This window comes from Armigeres subalbatus, chromosome 2 (genome assembly GCF_024139115.2).
Source record: "Armigeres subalbatus isolate Guangzhou_Male chromosome 2, GZ_Asu_2, whole genome shotgun sequence".
NCBI classification, from domain to species: domain Eukaryota; kingdom Metazoa; phylum Arthropoda; class Insecta; order Diptera; family Culicidae; genus Armigeres; species Armigeres subalbatus.
Window position 1 is genome coordinate 340,785,466 of NC_085140.1, and position 19,143 is coordinate 340,804,608.

The following is a 19,143-nucleotide window of genomic DNA, read 5'->3' on the forward strand; positions in this document are numbered from 1 at the left end:
GAGCTACATGTTTACATGTAGAACAAAATTATAAATGAATTGTGAAAAAAGTTATTAGCAAATTAGTCTCATGACATCGAAATGACATTTCCCGTCACTGCTTTTGCATTAACTGAGGTACCCCCTAGAACAGAGGCTTCTGAGCCTCTTGAAAAGATGTTTCCAAGCCTTTTAACAGAACCTCCCGAGTCTCTTGAATAGAGCCTTTCGAGCTTTTTGCTAAAAGGTTTTCGATCTCTTAAAAGAAAGCTCTTAAAACGAGGCTTCCGGGCCTCTTGAAAGGATGCTTCTATGCCCCTTTAAAGGAGGCTTCCGAGCCTCTTGAAAGGAGGCTTCCAAGATTCTTGAAAGGAGGCTTCCGAGCCTCTTAAAGGTAGTCTTCTGAGCATCTTGGAAGGCGGCTTCCAAGACTCTTTAAAGGAGGCGTCCAGGCCACTTAAAACGAGCCGGGCCTCTTGAAAGGAGGTATCCGGGCCTTTTGAATACAGACTTCCGGGCTTCTTGAAAGGATGCTTCCTGAGCCACTTAAGAGAAATCTTTCGAGCCTTTCGAAAGGAGCCTGCCAATCTTTTTGACAGGAGGCTTTTGAGCTTCTCGAAAAAAAAAAGCTTCCGGGCCTCTTGAAAGGAGGCTTCCAGGCCTCTTGAAAGGAGGCTTCCGGGCCTCTTGAAAGGAGCCTTCAGGCCCTCTTGAAAGGAGGCTTCCGGGCCTCTTGAAAGGAGGCTTCCAGGCCTCTTGAAAGGAGGCTTCCACGCCTCTTGAAAGGTGGCTTCCAGGCCTCTTGAAAGGAGGCTTCCGGGCCTCTTGAAAGGAGGCTTCCAGGCCTCTTGAAAACTTCCAGGCCCCTTGAAAGGAGGCTTCCGTCCTTCTGAAAGTTGGCTTCCATGCCTCTTTGAAGGAGCCTTTTAAAAGGAACCTTCCGATCCTCTTGAAAGGAGGCCTCTGGGACTCTGGGACTGGGCTTCCGAAAATTCAAATTCTAGATTTTAGTTAAGAAGCATCGATCTGGTAGATTGCATAGAAGATTTTTCTTTTGAATGTGTCCATTCGTTCGATGTTTTGTTCCGTATCCCTTGGTTGTGGAGGGCAGGATTCAATTGGCTTTGATTTACTGATCACTATACGTATTATGTACAAGACAGTTTATAAGTTTTGAAATTATAGAAATACAAAATTATCCAAACATTATCAATATGTTTTGGTTGGAATTGTACTACGTCCGCCATTACGCATTTTTATCCGAGGTACCCCCTGTGTCTAGCGAAGGTACCCCCAGGGGTACATGTACCCCAGGTTGAGAACCGCTGATCTAAGAGATAGTGATTAGTCCTTACCCAAGTAACAATGAAGGCTGGATAGTGAGAGCGATGGCTGGATATTGGTTGGTTAACAGTGTCATAAGCTGGTTAAAGTGTAAGCTGAGCACGAGGTTGGATAAGCATTCCCACAAGTTATTTCTGATCCTTTGTACAGCAATCCAGTGAAAGCTGTATATCGAGCTATTTAGAAGCTTATCTATCAATTCTAAGATCCTTTATCTAGCTTACTCATTAGTTGCTGAATAAAGATTGATTACTCGCGCGTTCATTATTTTATTCGGCTTTTGAAATCGCAAAAGGTGTAATCAAGTTTGGAAAAAAATCTACTGAGTGTTCTGAAACATCTACCAGGTACCAGGATGATGGTCATCATAATAATCTTTAAATAACTTTAAATATCGCAAACCAGGAAGCTCATTTGAGATATTCCAAGCGAAACATAATCAATTCTAGACCTGTAAGTTAGTTTGAAAATCATTTCAATGCAATCACAGCAGTGATTTTAATTGATCTTAACTCCCATTCATAAAAGTTTTGAAGGCCAACTTTTGTAATGTATCCAAAATGCTTCATAAGATGCCAATAGATTGTAATATGAATTTAACTACGTTCAACCATAGAAATTTCAATTAGTATCTTAATGTAAAGGCAGATCTATCTCCATGAACTTATTCTGGTAATAATCGATGCAGCTATGAAAAAAACACAAACTTACCTCGAAAATTGTTATGCTTCACTTTGAATTCAGCGCGGACTGGGAGGATGTTTATAAAGTTAATTTCACTTTTTTAATGTTATGTCATGATGATAAAACATTTAACTGTACCAATCCAAGGCTATTTGGACCAAAAGATCACAACTATATCACGCACAATCTGAATGTAAACAATCACTACTTTTGACAGCTAATCGAGTGGTTCAAGAAGGTGATTTAATTGCTTGTGCAGCCTTAATGCAACCTTACTGCAGCTGTTACCCAAACTTTATTCAACTATGCCTGCAAATGATGTGCTATTTGTTATGCAAGTTTCACAGTTCAAGGTGACGCAAGTAGTAAGATAAGCGGCTACAAATCAGTGGTTCTGAGTTCAATTCTCAACAAAGTTTGATCATTAATTTGTGGATTTCAATTTCAAAATATATCCGATAAATAGTTGACGATTGAATGACTAATGGTAGACATGATGAAGGTTAAAGAATTCATGAATTTTCTTGAATAAATATTTTGTCGATGCTGCCATAAAGCTGATTACCTGTTGGATTAAAACTGGATAAGAGACTCTTCAGCTCTATGGTATTGTGTGAGTTCTAAAAATAGATTTTCCAGATATGTTATATTGTTCTATTATTGCTGTATGATAGCTGAACAAACTCTTAAGTAGCTTTTTAAACACCTTAAATCAGCTTCAGGTTGTATAAAATCACCAAAATTAGATGTATAAGAGCTGAGCAAACGTCTTCAGTTCTGATGTATAACCTTTATTCAAACGAAGGCTGTATAGAACTGGCAGAATAAAATGTTACTCAGCAATAAATTGTTACTTGGGTAATCAATATCTGAGGTAACCGATGAAAATTACGCTACTCTCGATACAATAGTCTTGGCTAGTACCACCTACGAATTTGTGCGAATTGCTCAATACTAATGCTAATATTTGGACGTTTAAAGGCATGGAAAATAAATCATTCAGTAGAAATTGTTGTGTGTCCTTTTTTTTAGTTTCGACCATAGGATTTGACTTAGTTTGTCAATTGCAGTGTAAAAGGTTTAGAAGAAAGACAAAACGTTTGATTAACGGATTATGTACCGTGAACCAATATTTTCAGTGAGTATGAACTTTTTAGCGTAGCTCTACAGCTCGTTAATTTAATATCCATATAGATCTAAATCTCTTTATTCGACTGATGTCCACTTTGAACAAATTTATAACTGTAGAATGATGATTTCGTATTATTCATTTTCGAATTCAATTTTCTAGTGACTATTCAGAATTTCGAAGTACTTAGGTGAGCAGATTTCGATGCCTCTAAGATATACATTCCCATTGCAAACAGAATATGTTGCTACATTTGATGGGCGTTGCTACTAATCAACCCACAGGAAGCATTCCATCAGCCAGGATCCCATTTAGCTCGCTCACTGAAGAGCTAATGAAACGTTTTGTCCTTGTCGTTCACCCTCCCACCAGCTCGATTCAACCAGATTTATCAAGTTCCCTGTCGTGGCGCTACACATCGTACGACTACGGAGTATGTTAGAGGCCACGAAAATTCCCATTCTTGACAGCTCAGCAAAAAGCTATTCGAAGGATCATCGCCGTTGATGCTACACGACGACGAACCAAGGAGAAACCAACAAAGACACTAAAATTGCTAACCGCCCCCGCAGCTAGTCCACTCAAATCGAATTTCCTTTTTGCTGGGTGGAGAATCTCGGCAAGGCCAAATCTTTCTCAAGCCAACTCAGGCTGGCTGGCGTGGCGTGAGGCTGAGGATGACTTGATTGATTGATTCAACTTCTGGCTTTACTCGTTCTAGGTGGCAGAGTGAGCGTCATACACAGTGGATTAGTTTTCCACCAACGACGATCGCAGGCTGATGCTTAGTTGGCGTGCTGAACAGTCGAACAGACAAAGTTTTCCGTAAATTAAAAGATTGTCTAATTAAAATTCAAATAAAGTGCCACTAATAGATTTTTTCCGGCGATAGCTGCGGGCGCTTCCCGGTTCTTCCTACCAGAGGGTATGGACGATGATAGGTGTATAGGACAATCACAGATGACGTCACATTTTCATAGCAGGCGCTCTTTGGTAAATCTATTAGAAAATAGAGTTACGTTAGTATTAAAAATGCTGATGTATTTGTGGAAATACTACATCAGCTATGGATACTATCAGTAGCAGAATGATTTAAAAATACGAAGGAAGTGTCTTCTGGTCTGTCAGTGATGCCAGTTTCAAACACGTTTCCTAGTTTATTTATTATCTGCATTGGCTGCATTAGATTTCAAGATTTTTTTATGTACAGGTTATCCGACTTCGTCAGTAGATGGGAATAACCAGCGCGGGGGGAAACATACATTTTCAGTGCAAAACGTAAACAAACGAGCATTAATTCCATACAAAAATCCAAGATGGCTGAGTTGGGGATATTGACAAGTCGGATAACCTGTACATAAAAAAATCTTGTTAGACTTATTTGAAACGCGCATTACTATTTACTATGGTATTGTATGACATATGAATTCAATTCCAATTATGACATGGAAACAAGTTTGCTACACTTTCAAAATCTTCTGGATTCTACAAATCGTTTATATATTAAAATAATGAAGCATTATTGCATCTTAACTACCCATCTGTCAGAATTCACTGACTATTTTAAGACTCATCGCATCATGCTAGCCAAGTCACTAAACAATCTCATATTTCGATCACTTTTTAGCTCAAACAATTAATTTATTGCCAACTGATTGTGAACTCGAAAATCTGCCATCCCTTGTTATGGTATTCAACTGGACTGAGGTGAGGATGGGGCCATCCACAATTGGAAAGACAAAAGCAATCAAAGATTGATGATGGCGAAACAGTTTCTGTGAGTTAGGTTTGATGTTCGGAGGACTGATGAATTATTTCTGGAGTGAGTTAATTTTATCATTCCTTTTGCTGAAATCGACGGCAATAAATACACAATGGATTAATTGAGATCCCGGTCATCTATTAAGCATTTTATCGAAAGCAACAAAAAGAATCTTGGCAATCCAGAAGTTAGCTTGAAATGATGTGTAATAAATTAAAGTATCTCTAAAAATGTTCGCCTACATCCACCAGAAATATCAACATTGCGTAAAATAATGGTCTGCTGATGCTCAGCGAATGCTTTTCACGGTACAAAAGCCGTTGACGTTATTACTCTTCCCATCCGCCATGTAGAAGCACTCCAAACATCCATTGTCCTGTGTAATGCGCAATTTGGAACAAGAAAGACATGCACCAGACATGGGGTCCACGGCAGGCAACCAAAGCATAAGCAAGCATGCAGACCATGTCTATGATAAGGATTCAAACAGCATGCGAACAAAATGGTAAGCTGGCCGGCTGTTTTATGTGTTGTGTTTTATACGAGCGAACAATAGAATGTGCTGCTTCATCGTATTAGGTACCATCAGCACCCAGTCAGTGTACGACGCGGCAAGTGTTGGATAGTTGGCTCGGTACGACGATGGCAATGCATATGGAAGATTTCAACATTTAACTAAATTTTCCGGTATCATCAGCAAAAATTCCCCCCATTATGAGTGTGTGTATGGAAACTTCCTGAGGCTACTGGAACCGACTTGCATATACTTACCTCATATGCATATATGAACGTTGCATAGACCAGACACGATGAATGTCATTTGGAAGGATGTGAGATGTCAGCCGGAGGAAGTTACGGAAGTGAACATCACTTTCAACAAGCTGACTCTAGTGTTCCCCGCCCGTTAGGACAACGGGTTATTGCCGTTGGGCGTAACAGCATTAGGCCGATGGCAGTGGAACTCTTTTGTGATAGGACATGTAATGAAAGTCTGCTATATTATGTTTGAACTGAAGAAGACTGATGGCTCTTCTGCACTAAGCATTTCTGAATGTTTAGGGTTGCGTCACGTTGCGTGCTAATTTTTATCCAAATTTAACTTTCGTTACCACCATATAGAACGAACACGAACGAAATTTGTACCTGAATAGAATTCTTAGGAAGTTTTTCCTAGCAACCAAATTCCTCGATGATGGCACAAATGGGTTACAAATTTCAATGCAAAAAAAATCTAAAAAACGAATAATGTAGATTTATACAATTTTAGTATTCTTTTCCTCCATTTACTTCCATTATGGTAAACTTTCGTTTTCTACATGAAACTTCTTCAGTGTTTTATTATCGACTGTTGATACAAACTAATACTGTTTATTATAGTGAAAACTAAGAAGAAGAAAAGAATCTTATAATTGTGTAAAATTCCCGCAAAGGAGCTCAAGAACAATTTATCAGGTGGATTCCATATACACTTGGGTGAATTTTCTTTGAAGAGCATGGTCGTGAATCTGATTTCGAATTAATTCTCGATCATTGAATAGGTTATAAATGTTTTAGATGTGATACCTACCTACCTTATCCTTAGTGACTGTGAGGACGTGGCCGGCATCGTTTTTGGTCTTGATTTGAAGAAACTCCACAGCATGTATAGTGAGAATAGCTTTTCAGTCCCGACAAAACTATTCAATTTGTGATCGATGCATTATTAGATGTTTTTCGGCCAATCACGACTAGCAACTACGATGTGTACAGTCAATCAAGCTAAGCTCAGCTAAGTTAATATAATTACTTTATGCGAAGGTATCTTTGTCAAGACTAAATTTGCTGCTCATGCGGTGAACAAGCCAAGAGACGAATGTCTCGTTAATAAACATAATTGTAATAATAATAAATTTGCTGCTGAATGTTTTAACCTTCGCCTAAATTTGCATAGAATTAGAAGAATTAGAATTGGAATTGCCAGAATTAGAATAATAACAACAAAATTAGTTTTTCAACTTACAGCAAGCTGCGAAAATAAGCGCTCAAAACAAATATATTGATGTATTTGTTTTTTTTTGTATCTTTATTAAGGAGACTAATCCTATATTTGTATGATAAGTTATGCTACTTCCTTGGTTGACTCATATTACTCAAATGTTACGTAAATAGCTCAATAATTACAAATCGTGGTTTGATAGCAAAATGATATATGGTAATATAAGAGATGAAAGATCAAACGATAATATCAATATTTAACGTTAAAACGATCCGGATCTTTGAAGTGAGTGAATGATTCGATTTATCACATAAACAAATTATCTAACAATTTGTAAGGAGAATGACGGGATGAAAAGTTTATTGTAGGTTCGCTAAACATGTTATATATGCTTGTGAGCAAGAGAGCGTTGAAATTATTGTCTTAAAAGTTAAAAGTGTTGTACTGAATGATAATCGTTTCACCATTTTATCTGGGTTATTAAGGATTCCACTTTCACTTTCACATTCACTTCACCTAACGATCACTTCACATTATTTGGCCTATTACCGTTTCCACATAAAGTGAAGTGAATGAAATGAACTCTGTGGAGTGACAGTGACAGTGAAGTGGGATCTATAATAGCGTTGTTTACAGTGAGAAGTTGTCAGAGTTAGTTGGGTTGTTTATGCTTAGGTTTAATTTGTGTTTTTCAAATATGAGCGTCATATGATTTTTTTGTGTGAAACGGTAGCGATGTCGAATAGATACTCAATATCACGCAAACGGGGAAAGAAACTCCTAATTACTCGGTAATTCTTATTTACAAAACTATTTGATAGTACAGCAACCATTCGCTAAGGGGTTGTACACTAATTACGTAAGCACTTATGGGGGGAGCAGGGGTCTGCCATTTTCTTACCCTCCATATAAATAAAAAATGATTTGTATGGGAAAAATCTTACATGGGGGAGGGGGGGTTGAAATACCCTGAAAAATAGCTTACGTAATTAGTGTACGGCTCCTAACTGGGCTAGAACATCAGTCTAATTAACGAACGCTGCTTTTTAATTGGACTGACAAGGGGATCTGCGATGCATTGTTATGAACGCAGTTTTACATGGAATGATTGAAAAAAAAACATTTATAATCCCCTAAGGGATTCCCCTTAACCAACGCCCGGTTAAAAATCAGTCCAGTTAGAAAGCACCCATAGTTAGCGAACTGTTGATATTTCAAGAAAACATATTCAATGCAGTAGAACAAAGCTGAAAATAATTTATCTCGTAAATGACAAGGAACTGTATTGATGCTTATTATAACTGTTCTGTTCAACAAATATTTTAGGTGATGCCGGTTCTCTTTTAATGCCGTTGCAGATCACTCCTTTTAGAACTTAGACGCATGTTTCTGAACAACAGAGGAGGTTTAATACAATACATTCTAAAACAAGATTCGCTATGTAAAGATCAACAGGAGTGGTTAAAGGCACATTTTGTTGTTTGTAAAAGGAAAAACAACTGTACTACTACGTCGCATCTTACAATCTCCGTGTAAAACATAAAATGGATTTCGACGACCCTGAGCTGACTCACGAAAACGAAAACTTACCCGTTAATGGAGAAAATAAAGAATATGAAAATTAAAATGGAGTAAGACAAGAAATTATGAACATCTTTTACGATATGTATTATTCGAACACGCTTTTCACACGATAAAAAATAAAACAGCAATTTTACTTGCGTTTAAATTCAAATATCTTCAAAGCAAAGACGTTTAATTATTCTCCTCATTGAAGCTACCCAAGCAACCAGAAGTTCAGATTTTACTTAAATTTACTCTTAACCGAACTAATTGGTTCACTATGGTTTACATCAAGTTCCAAGCATCCTTAACGGAACTTTAAAGTTCACTTAAAGTTCCGTTACATACAAAAAATTACTTAAAATGAGAGCTGATTAAGCCAAAATAGCCCTTCTTATCCGAACTTCTGGTTGCTTGGGTATCTTTTAGTTGAGCTTCCAATTGTTCATTGTGTTCTTCAAATGCATCAATTGTTGTCCGTCCCATCTCAAAATCTAGTTTACGCCTCTTGTAGTTGAGAATTTTTTGTTTGACTTGTAGCTGTTTAGTCCATTGTTTTTGCTCTTCTAATCGTATTTGTTTTTCAAACTGAAATTTTTCCTCCTCTAATTGAAACCGCCTTTGTTCTGAACCGAATCGTTTCTCATGGACCATAAACGATTTTCGAGAGTACCTGGCACATGCCGATACATGTTCTTTAATTTCTCTAAGATCATTGGTCTGCTTTTCTAGCAGAGCTCTGCGGTAATTGCGCTGATTAACGCGGCCACGATTTCGCGTTGATCGATGCTCATTTTCAGTTTCACTTGTTCGAGTTGATCTGTTGGTTAGATCTGCCGACATTCTTAACAATTCACTCTCGCCAGCTGGCGATGGTCCATCATTTAATTCCTTCATTATGCTCTTGATTTGGAAGTCCTGTGGAGGATTGTATTCCAAAAATAGCACCATTGTGGTCAACTGTTCTTCGCAAAGACAGTAGACGGATGATGGCTTCTTCTACATCATTAAACCGGTAGCTCTCACTTCGTTTTAGTTATGCTGCAGTTTCTTCTTTATTTGAAGCTTTTTATCGTTCCAAACCTTCCGCCAAGCTGCAACAGAACGTGTCGGAGGACCCAAGCTGTTTAATGCAGCTTGAATTGTAGCCCAAAGAGAAGAAATAGATTCTCTGCAATCTGAGAATCTACCACCTCTAGCTAATTCAGGTTGTTCCTCCATGAACGAAACAAGACGAGCAAATTGGCGTACGTTAGTCTTTTTCTTACTAAAATATAGCAAATAACAAAATATTTGAGGAAAAACTCAAATAACAATCCATTTTCAACTTACTCCATTCTGCGTGACAACTTTTCACCTCCAAAAACGACAGTGTAAACATTCCACCTAAAGTGAGTTGTTTTTCACATATGTGAAAACCATAATAACCCTGCGTTCATCAGAGCTGTCACATGAAATGAACTTCTCACATGTTCTCACTGATGTGGAATCCGTAATAAGGTTGTGCTCACTTCACTTTGTTTTCGCTGTGAAGTGGAATCCATAATATGGGCCTATATTGTTTTTATTTTCAAAAATCGAGAACAACAGCTTTATACTTTCTACATGTATCATTTTTTTATTACTTTATTCTACATGTATCAGTTACTCGTTTTAAAATTTAGAAAAGGCTTCCTTAACGGAGACAAAATTTACAAAATAAGAAAAAATAGTATAACTCCTTTGTACGGTTCCTTAGCTCCAAACGTGAGTTAAGAAACTCCCAGGGTCGTTTCATGCGATTTACTCAATCAGTTAGAGAAAACTTTCCAGCAAAACAAACAGCATAATCATGAATGAATGACGAAAAAGAAACCAATTAGCTTTGCCAACTTTACCTTTTCGAACCTCGGAAATATTTCAGCAAGTGAGGGTTGGGAAATTCTACCTTTTCCGGGAATTTACACCGGAACAAGGATAATGAGCAACGAAATGAAGGAAACTTTAGCAAACTTGATGCTGAATCAAATAGTGAAAGTAGTGTTACGAATTAGAATACATTTTTGAACACATATTGAATTTATTCACTTTAAGTGCCTGATTTGTTTGCTAGTTCCGTGATCACGATTCCTAACTTACTTTCTCTATAACCTCTTCTGACCTATTTAGCAAGCTATTTATAAAAAAAAACAAAACCAAGCGCGACTTACGGTTTTTGATGGGGTGTGGGCTGACTCACGATGATGGGGAACCACTGCATGGAACGGGATAGTAATTGTACTCGCTCGTCAGCGATCTGCGGGTTGGCGAATCTATTACGATTCCTGGAATCTCCGGAAGACGTCCCGTCTTGTGGCGATCGTGTGATGGGTTCGACGATGCCGGTGCTCAGACGATGGGGTCCACAAAGTCGGCGATCGAATAATGGGTCCAACGATGTCGGTACTTGGACAATGGGGTTCACAATGGCGGCGATCAGACACTGGTGTTCTCTCGTCTTCTATTTTTGCCAATTTTGAGGTTAGATTCCTCCGTGGTTGGTATCAACGTCCCGGATACGACACTTCGTGCGAATTGGATCCCTCTGCTGCGAATAACTCCAACGGAGAAATCACAGGGCTGGTTTCTGGCTCAGGGATATACGATACACCCGAATTGGGCTATCGGAAGTTGGAAAACCTGACGTTCGAAGAGCCTCCGGTTTAGCTTAAAGGACGGAAAAAGGCCCACTTGGCCTATTTAGGCTGGCATTATTCACTTGGCATCATTATTTTCCCCCTATTGTCGCGTTATCAACCGTAAATTACCTTTTTCCCACAAATTCGTTCCACGATCCACGTAGAATCTATTCCGTTCAACTGCCACACAGAACCCTTAATTTAACACATTAATTTTTAGGTTATCTTTTATTAACACAACTAACATCTCTTTTACCTTCTATTAACTTTTACTAACACTTGACTTTTATTATTTATTATCCTCTAATTTTAAGGACCAACTATTAACACTAAAAGATAAGAAAAAGAATTACTTAAGTTTCCAACATATTAGAATAGTAAAATCACTAACACTCGAATTTTAACGCGCCGCGCACTTCCAACTTGCTTGAAATATTGAGCCAGAAAGAACGAATCAGCTATTTCAGTATCGCTTGAAGGCATCGGATCCCTGATTTTTAATCTGACAAGCCCTCTTTAGACCAATCTCATAACTATGGCGAATCACCTTAAGAAAATTCTCTGGTACTGTTGACCTTAAAGATTGCTTCGAAAATGAACTATCTGTTCTCAAAACTAGATGGCAGCACTTGCTCACCAGAAGCCAGGTGCGTATAAAGGAATTAGCCCATTATTGTGCATTTGGTGAAGCCAATGCTATTTCATTGAAACCATCGGTTACAATATGAATAATGTTCCCTCGGATTATAGTATCTTATTTTCCGACGAAAATCAAAAGATATTGTAGAGACTCCTGATATTCAACATTATTAATAAAATTATTTTTTATTCGAACTAAAGACAGAGAGGTATGTGCAGTAAACACAAAATTTATGGCCGAACGTTACCTGCCACGCGATCTACGAAGGGTTCAAAAATCGTCTTCCGCCCGATCGATCCGCTTTGCATGCAGCACGCTCACTTTCTCGTGCCCGTCGAATCGCTATTGAGAACCATTTTCTCCGAGATATTGTCCAAAATTCTGGTTACTCACTCGGCCCACCACAGTCGAACGATTTTCGACGAATGAATAGTTATAATCGTGATAATTATCAACGTCACATCTAGAAAAGTATTGTAATTAATCATTTGAATTTTCGTTCAAGACACGCGTGCCAGACAATTTTACCAGTTTTATTAATTAGAAATAATTCTGAGGACATTATCACAACTATTTTATATTCATCCTGCTAGATACCTATCTTACAGGATACATTCAAGTAAATACTGGAATAAGTGAACTACTTACTCTCCAAGTGAGTTTTAGATGCCTTGAAAAAACTTTCGTGGAGCTCTGAGATTTTTCAATGACTTCTCCATGAAATTCTTGCAGGGAGTTCCTCCAGAAATTTTCTTATAAGAATACAGGACCCAAGATATTTCTCCAGGAGTTCGGTGTAATATTATTACTAAAGGTTAGTAAGAGAGGGCCATAAGCCACCGTACTCGAGGTTGGGTTTACAAGGGTTTACAAAGCAGGGCGGAGCAGAGGGGGATTTGGAATCAGAGGGAAAATAAAGTTTCTCAGATAGTCTCTCCAGCATTTGTTCGTTTCCCAGAGAATTTGTTCTGAAATTCCCACGAGGATTTATACTGGAATTCACTCGAGAATTTGTCCAGCAGTTCACTCGAAAAAATTTCCACAAACTGACCCCAGATTTGCTCCCGTCATTTCACCAAAAAATCAGTCCGGAAATCCCACAAGAAATTCCTCCAGGAATTACCCCCAGGAGTTCTCTCAGTGACTCCCTGGGAATTCCTTTACAAAGTCCTCTCACAAATTCTTGCAAGGTTTTCCCCGAAATCCCTTCATCAGATTTTCCGAAAATTCCTCGTTCTCCAGGGCATTCTTCCGGGAATCATGTTTTTTTCAGGAATTCTCTCCAGAATTGATTGGAAATTCCCCTATGGAGCTCAACCATAAATTATTCTAGAAATCCCTCAGGAATCTCCCTGCGAATTGCTTCACAAATCCTCTCAAGAATTCATCTGGGAATTTCTCAGTAAATTCTTCTATGAATGCCACAGGTAGCTCCTCCAGCAATATACCCAGGAATTGAGTGTCCACGAAACCAATTACTTCTCTCTTCCAGCAATTCGGTATTGACCTATATGTTTCTGATATAATCACATAGCCATTAGAGTGGAGCATCAATTCAAGGTCATTTTTTTCAAATCAATGATTTTTCGATACCATTCTGGGTCCCAAACAACTGTGCAGAATTTGGGCCCGATTGGTTGCTTCCTCACTTTCCGCATCGCGTTCTTTCTTCGGCAAAGCCTTTCGGCGTCTTTTAGACTATATGCTAACGTATTGAGTCACTTGATTGACGATAAATTGAAACCGCTAAGAGCAAAAATGTTAAATAGTACGTTTTCCCATTCCAATCTCCATATAAATTTTAAACGCGATGCGGAAAGTGAGGACTCAACAAATCGATCCCATATTTTGTACAGTTGTTTGGGGTCCTAAAACGATTCAGAAAACCTTGATCTCACTCGATTGGATGCAGTTTGTGTTTTTCCATCCTCTTCTTCTTCTTCTTATTGGCATTACGTCCCCACACTGGGACAGAGCCGCCTCGCAGCTTAGTGTTCATTAAGCACTTCCACAGTTATTAACTGCGAGGTTTCTAAGCCAGGTTACCATTTTTGCATTCGTTTATCATGAGGCTAACACGATGATACTTTTATGCCCAGGGAAGTCGAGACAATTTCCAATCCGAAAATTGAATAGACCGGCGCCGGGAATCGAACCGAGCCACCCTCAGCATGGTCTTGCTTTGTAGCCGCGCGTCTTACCACACGGCTAAGGAGGGCCCTTTCCATCCTCATTCTAGCCATATATATTTTTATTACAACACATCCCCGTATACAAACTATGTATAGACAAACTGCGCTCAGTTAACCTTTTGTCTGTGCTCTGGGGTCAATATGACCCCAGGCCACTTTGAGTGGCTACCATTTTTTTAGTTTTCAACCGATTCTCCTAAGTTTTGGTAGTTTGATAAAACTCGCTGAGATCTGTTTCCTAAGTGCAAATTCGAAAATATAAAAAATATGCGCTACAGTGTACTTTTTTCAAAAAACTTACGTTGTTGTCTGTGCTCTGGGGTCAAATTGACCCCAAATTGAAATTGCTATAACTTTCTTAATTTTTGGCCAATTTTGAATTTTTGGGGCTGTTTCGAAAGATAATTTAATCATCTTTCTGTCTTTACCAAATATTGACTATAGGTGGGCGGGTACATCTCGGGAGGGTTTTTTGTAAAAGGGTACAAAACAGTGATTTTTCATGCTTATTTTACTTATATCTGAATATCCTACCTATTTTGAACTGCACCTTTTCAAAAGGTTATGCGGGAAGGCGTGTGCTTTGACATGAAGTATAGATTAGTTTAGAACTTGATCGCTAGGTGGTGGTATATTTGAATTCATTATTTTAGACTACTAAAGTATTTCCGATAAATGGAATTTTCCTCATTGTAAATATTCTTATCGCACAAAATTGAAATGTTTAAAGATGACGTCTTTAACAAAGTTCGTCTGGTAGGAATGGACTAATGGACTAGACGGAATAAATAATTAGGAAATTTACAAATAGGCGGCGCTAGTGTACTTGCAATATTCTTGCATGTTTGAAATATTGCTTTAGCTTGAGATCCCTCATACCTACACCCAAGTTGTATTCGGCAACATTGTTCAGGATGTCCAGGACTACAAAGCGGTGCTCAATATAATGAGCACTTCTTCCAAGATGCGGTGCTAGTGAGCTGTTATATTTGAGTATATTGTTCCATGTGAGATCTGATGTATTTTGGTTTGTAGCATTTTTGACAAACATGAATGTTGTGGTAGAGTTCATCAAAAGTTTTCTTTGTATTCAACTCAACCTGCTCCAGCGATGCTGCAAATAATAGAATGTGTTCACAGAATATGGTTTAGGTCATCCGAGAAAACCCTGCAATTAAGGCCTTTGGGTCTACATGCGTAACCAAAGATCAGCCAATTTTCCGCCTATTAGTAAAATTCCCAATTATTACTTCGGACGCCATTTTAACAAATTTCAAATTTGTGCGATAAGAATATTTACATACATATACATCGGAATTACTTGAGTAGTCTGAAATAATGAATTTAAATATACCACCACCTGGCGGCCAGGTTCTAAACTTATCAATGCCTCATGCCAACGCACACGCCTTCCTGTATAACCTTTTTTAAAAAGGTGCAGTTCAAAATGGGTAGGATTTTCAGATATAAGTAAAATAAGCATGAAAATCACTGTTTTTATACCCTTTTTCACGAAAACCCCATCCCGCGATGTACCCACCCACCAATAGCCAATCTATGGTTACGACTTGAAAGATGATTAAATTATCTTTCGAAACAGCCCCAAAAATCCAAAATTGACCAAACAATAAAAAAGTTATAGCAATTTCAAGACAGAGCACAGACAACGTAAGTTTTTTTGAGCACAGACAGAAGGTTAAGAAATACACTTTAGTAAAAGTCATCAAACGCGTAGATCGAATACTTCAGATCACTCAAACATTTTTTCTCTAGTACATACAAAGGTTAAACAAAAAGGTTGAGATAGGTAAAATTATGTCGAAATTCAAATCATCATAACTTTGCGTAGAATAATCCGATTTTAATAAAATCAGGACCATCAGAACCGCAGGCTTTTCTAGTATACTACCTCCTTGTAAAACCAAAGATTGGTTCTTGGCCACTGTACATGTTCCAGGTTTTCCGAAGGTATGTTCAAGATGCATTTTTTCCACTGCTTGTCATTTTATGTGACGTTTACTTTCGTCATGTTTTATGCTTTCTCCAAAAACTAAAACTAATATTCCGACCAATGGTGGCTGTAGATCGAGAATCCATCAAAACTACGCAGAGATATGGCCATTTCCGTAAAAACGATTCCGGGAACATAATGAAATGATAACAGATTGGAATAATGCAAATATGGGTATCTATCTTCATGGCTTTGCGACACGATGATTACAGAAACATTTCCAAAATGATAGTGTCCACTGCCACCTTTATAGCAGGTTCCAAGGGCCTTCCAGGAGGGACCGGTTTTGGCACCGTCTGGAACTATACGTATATGGGTGTCAAAATTCATGTTTTCCCAAGCCGATAAATATAGGATCTTCATTAAAGATACATTATGGTGAATGTAAGACTCTCTGGCCAATTTGTAACAGGTTCCGGGTGTTCTGCGAAAGTGACATCTGTTCAGGGTGTTTGGCCAATCCCGTACCGATTTTTCGAAAATGGCCATATCTTTGCGTAAGTATACCAAACGAATTTTTGATCTGCAGCCAGCATTGATCAGCATATTAGTTCTAGTTTCCAGGAAGAGTGTAAAACATGATGGCAGTAAACGTCAGATAAAACGACAAGCAGTGTTGGTAAAAACTCAAAATCTCAAAACTCATGGACGATTCAAATCAAGCGAGAATTGAAACGCACCAACTCAGCAGCTAAAACTCATGGATGAGTTGAATCATCCATTTGAATCATCGTAGGTTTTCTTTTGTTCTCCTTCGTTAAAAACAGTAAATTGACGTTTGTCGCACAAAATATTAGACACTCTTTTATGTATAAGCAATAAATTGTCCCCATATTGATTTCAAAAGTGTTTTTAAACCAAAATGATTTTTTGGCAAATGAGTGAAATGATGCGTTTTAGCATGAAAAATTCAAGCGTGATTATTCCTTTAAAATTGCAGACGATTTCGTTCACGCGGGAGCGCTCGTTGATTGAGATTTTTGAGTGATTTTACCAACACTGACGACAAGTAGAAGAAAAATGCATTTTAACATATCCTCGGAAAACCCGAAACATCTCCGGTGGCCGAGAACCAATCTGAGGTTTTGCATGGGGATAGTATATTAGAAGAGTTTTCGCTTGCGATGGTACCGGTTTCATCGAAATCGGATCATTCTACGCAAAGTTATGCTGATTTGAACTTCGACAAAATTTTGCCTATCTCAACCTTTTTGTCTAACCCCTGTATGCTCAATGTTAACATCAGCCGAATCTAATTTTTAATTTTGAGGGAACGAACAAAACTGAGACAGCAAATTAAAGAAATAATCATCCACGCGCATGGCTTGCTGCGATCACCCCTACGTTCTTCCAGGAATACCTCCTTCACAGAGTTTCAACTTTTCGTTTCAATGAGACCAAAGCAAGCGTTTCGCGGGCCAAGGAAGAATCTTTTTTCGTTGTTTATTTTGAAAATCCTTTTTCGTTTCATCACTTTTACCCACTCACTCACTTTACGCGAGAATTATGGCAGAACAATTACAAAATGGTATGGCCGCGCCGAGATTCGAACCCAGAATAGTAACAATAATAGCCGTATGGATGCGCTTACTCTAGCTACATCAGCACGCTATCTGTTATTTGAAAGCATTAAGTTATTTGTTGTACATAAGCTACTACCATTTGCATTGAAGATGCCACGAAAAGACTCGAATATGAAAGAAAAAGAGCAAATCAACGTTTGGTGGCAATCGAAGTGAGCGAAAAATGGTTACCACTCTCCGGGATGTTTTTCTTTCCCGAAAAGCGATTTCTCCCCGAAAATTTTCGTGGGGGAGCATCCTGTGCTCCTGAGATTGAGTGAGCGATACGAACCCTGCTCCTTCAGCATCTCACTAGAAAAAATCCTCTACAATATGTTACAAAACTTCTCCAGAAATTCTCCCCCAAACATTGTTCCAGGCATTTTCAGGGAAATTCCGCGAGAAGCATTCATTAATTTTCTAAAGGATCCCTCCAGAAATCCTCTGGGCATTTATCGGGAAGATCCCCCCCGATTTCTTGAAGAAATTCCTTCATGAATATTTCCTCATAAATTTCTTACAATAATTCCTCTAGGAATTGCTGCAAGAGTTCCCCTGGAAATCGCTCATTTAATTTACCGGTCAAACCCTCGAGGAACTGTTCCGTAAACTCTTCTAGGAATTGCACCGGAAATTACAACTAGAAATCTCCCAAAAGTTCCCACAGGACTTTACTCCAAAGTTCCTTGTAATCGTAAGTTCCTTCAGCATCAGTCTACTTACTGTGAAAAAATTTCTATTGATCTAGACTCAAAAAAAAAAAACGCTTGGTATTTATGTCGTTTCATTGCATCAACTGACAGCAGTTTATGAGGCCAAGTCACAGATTACAATTATCGCACAGTTTCAGAAAGGATGTCGTTTTGTATGGCATTATTATCGCATTACGACGCACCATATGGGACTCGCTCCATTTTGCTATATGCTGTCAATGGAGCATGATGTTTTCGGTCCCCGTCGTTATCCTCATCAGCACTAGAACGGTTTGCCCCCAACAATAGATAACGCTTTTCTGCCATGTGTTCTTTCGTCGTCTGAGTGTCAGCATGTTGGACATGGAATTGAGCTTCTCATTAATAACTAGCATGCATTATTGTCTGGGATTTTATGACGATGTAACAAAATCAAATGATGGTTACAAAGGATCATTCACACTATGTGGCAAGTACGGCATGTTTAATGTACGGTTAAGCAATTACTAAATATTTCCGAACTTATTAATGGGAGAGAACAATGAAGGAGTACCCATCTGGCGACTTGAAAAATTAATGACTGTTTGGAAAATTAGGCACATTGCTGGGAAGCGAAGAAGGGAAGCGATGCATGGTAGTGGTAGAGTTCCTAATGGTTAGGAAAATTCCAGTGAATTTGTTCACTAATTTTACCTGTTCATAAATCTAACGAGTTTAATTTGATTACTTGTATGAGATATGGTTAAATGCCAACGTAAGACACAGGGGAAGTTCTAATGAGTCGTCTATAAATCAGTGAATTTTGAATACCTAAATTGGTAGATTATAAGTATGAAAAAGAAGCCATATTGTTTTAGTTCAACAATAAGTTCAATAACAAATAGTTCAACAAAGTTTTTCTGCTTTGCATAAAATGTACTTGAGATATTATTTTCTAATTGTTAATTCACCAT

At 38.3% G+C, this 19,143-nt stretch overlaps 1 protein-coding gene across 5 annotated transcripts in view; it reads right to left on the reverse strand.

Annotated features, from left to right (window-relative positions):
* LOC134212850 (ubiquitin-conjugating enzyme E2Q-like protein 1) overlaps nucleotides 1-19,143 on the reverse strand; it is a 292,956-nt gene that overhangs the window by 48,110 nt on the left and 225,703 nt on the right. The window contains exon 1 of one of the 5 annotated variants that reach the window (XM_062691081.1): nucleotides 2,035-2,182. The exons of the other annotated variants lie outside the window; for them this stretch is intronic. The gene's annotated coding sequence lies outside the window, so the exon portion shown is untranslated. Of the gene's footprint in view, nucleotides 1-2,034; nucleotides 2,183-19,143 lie in introns of those variants that run through there. 5 annotated transcript variants of the gene reach the window in all.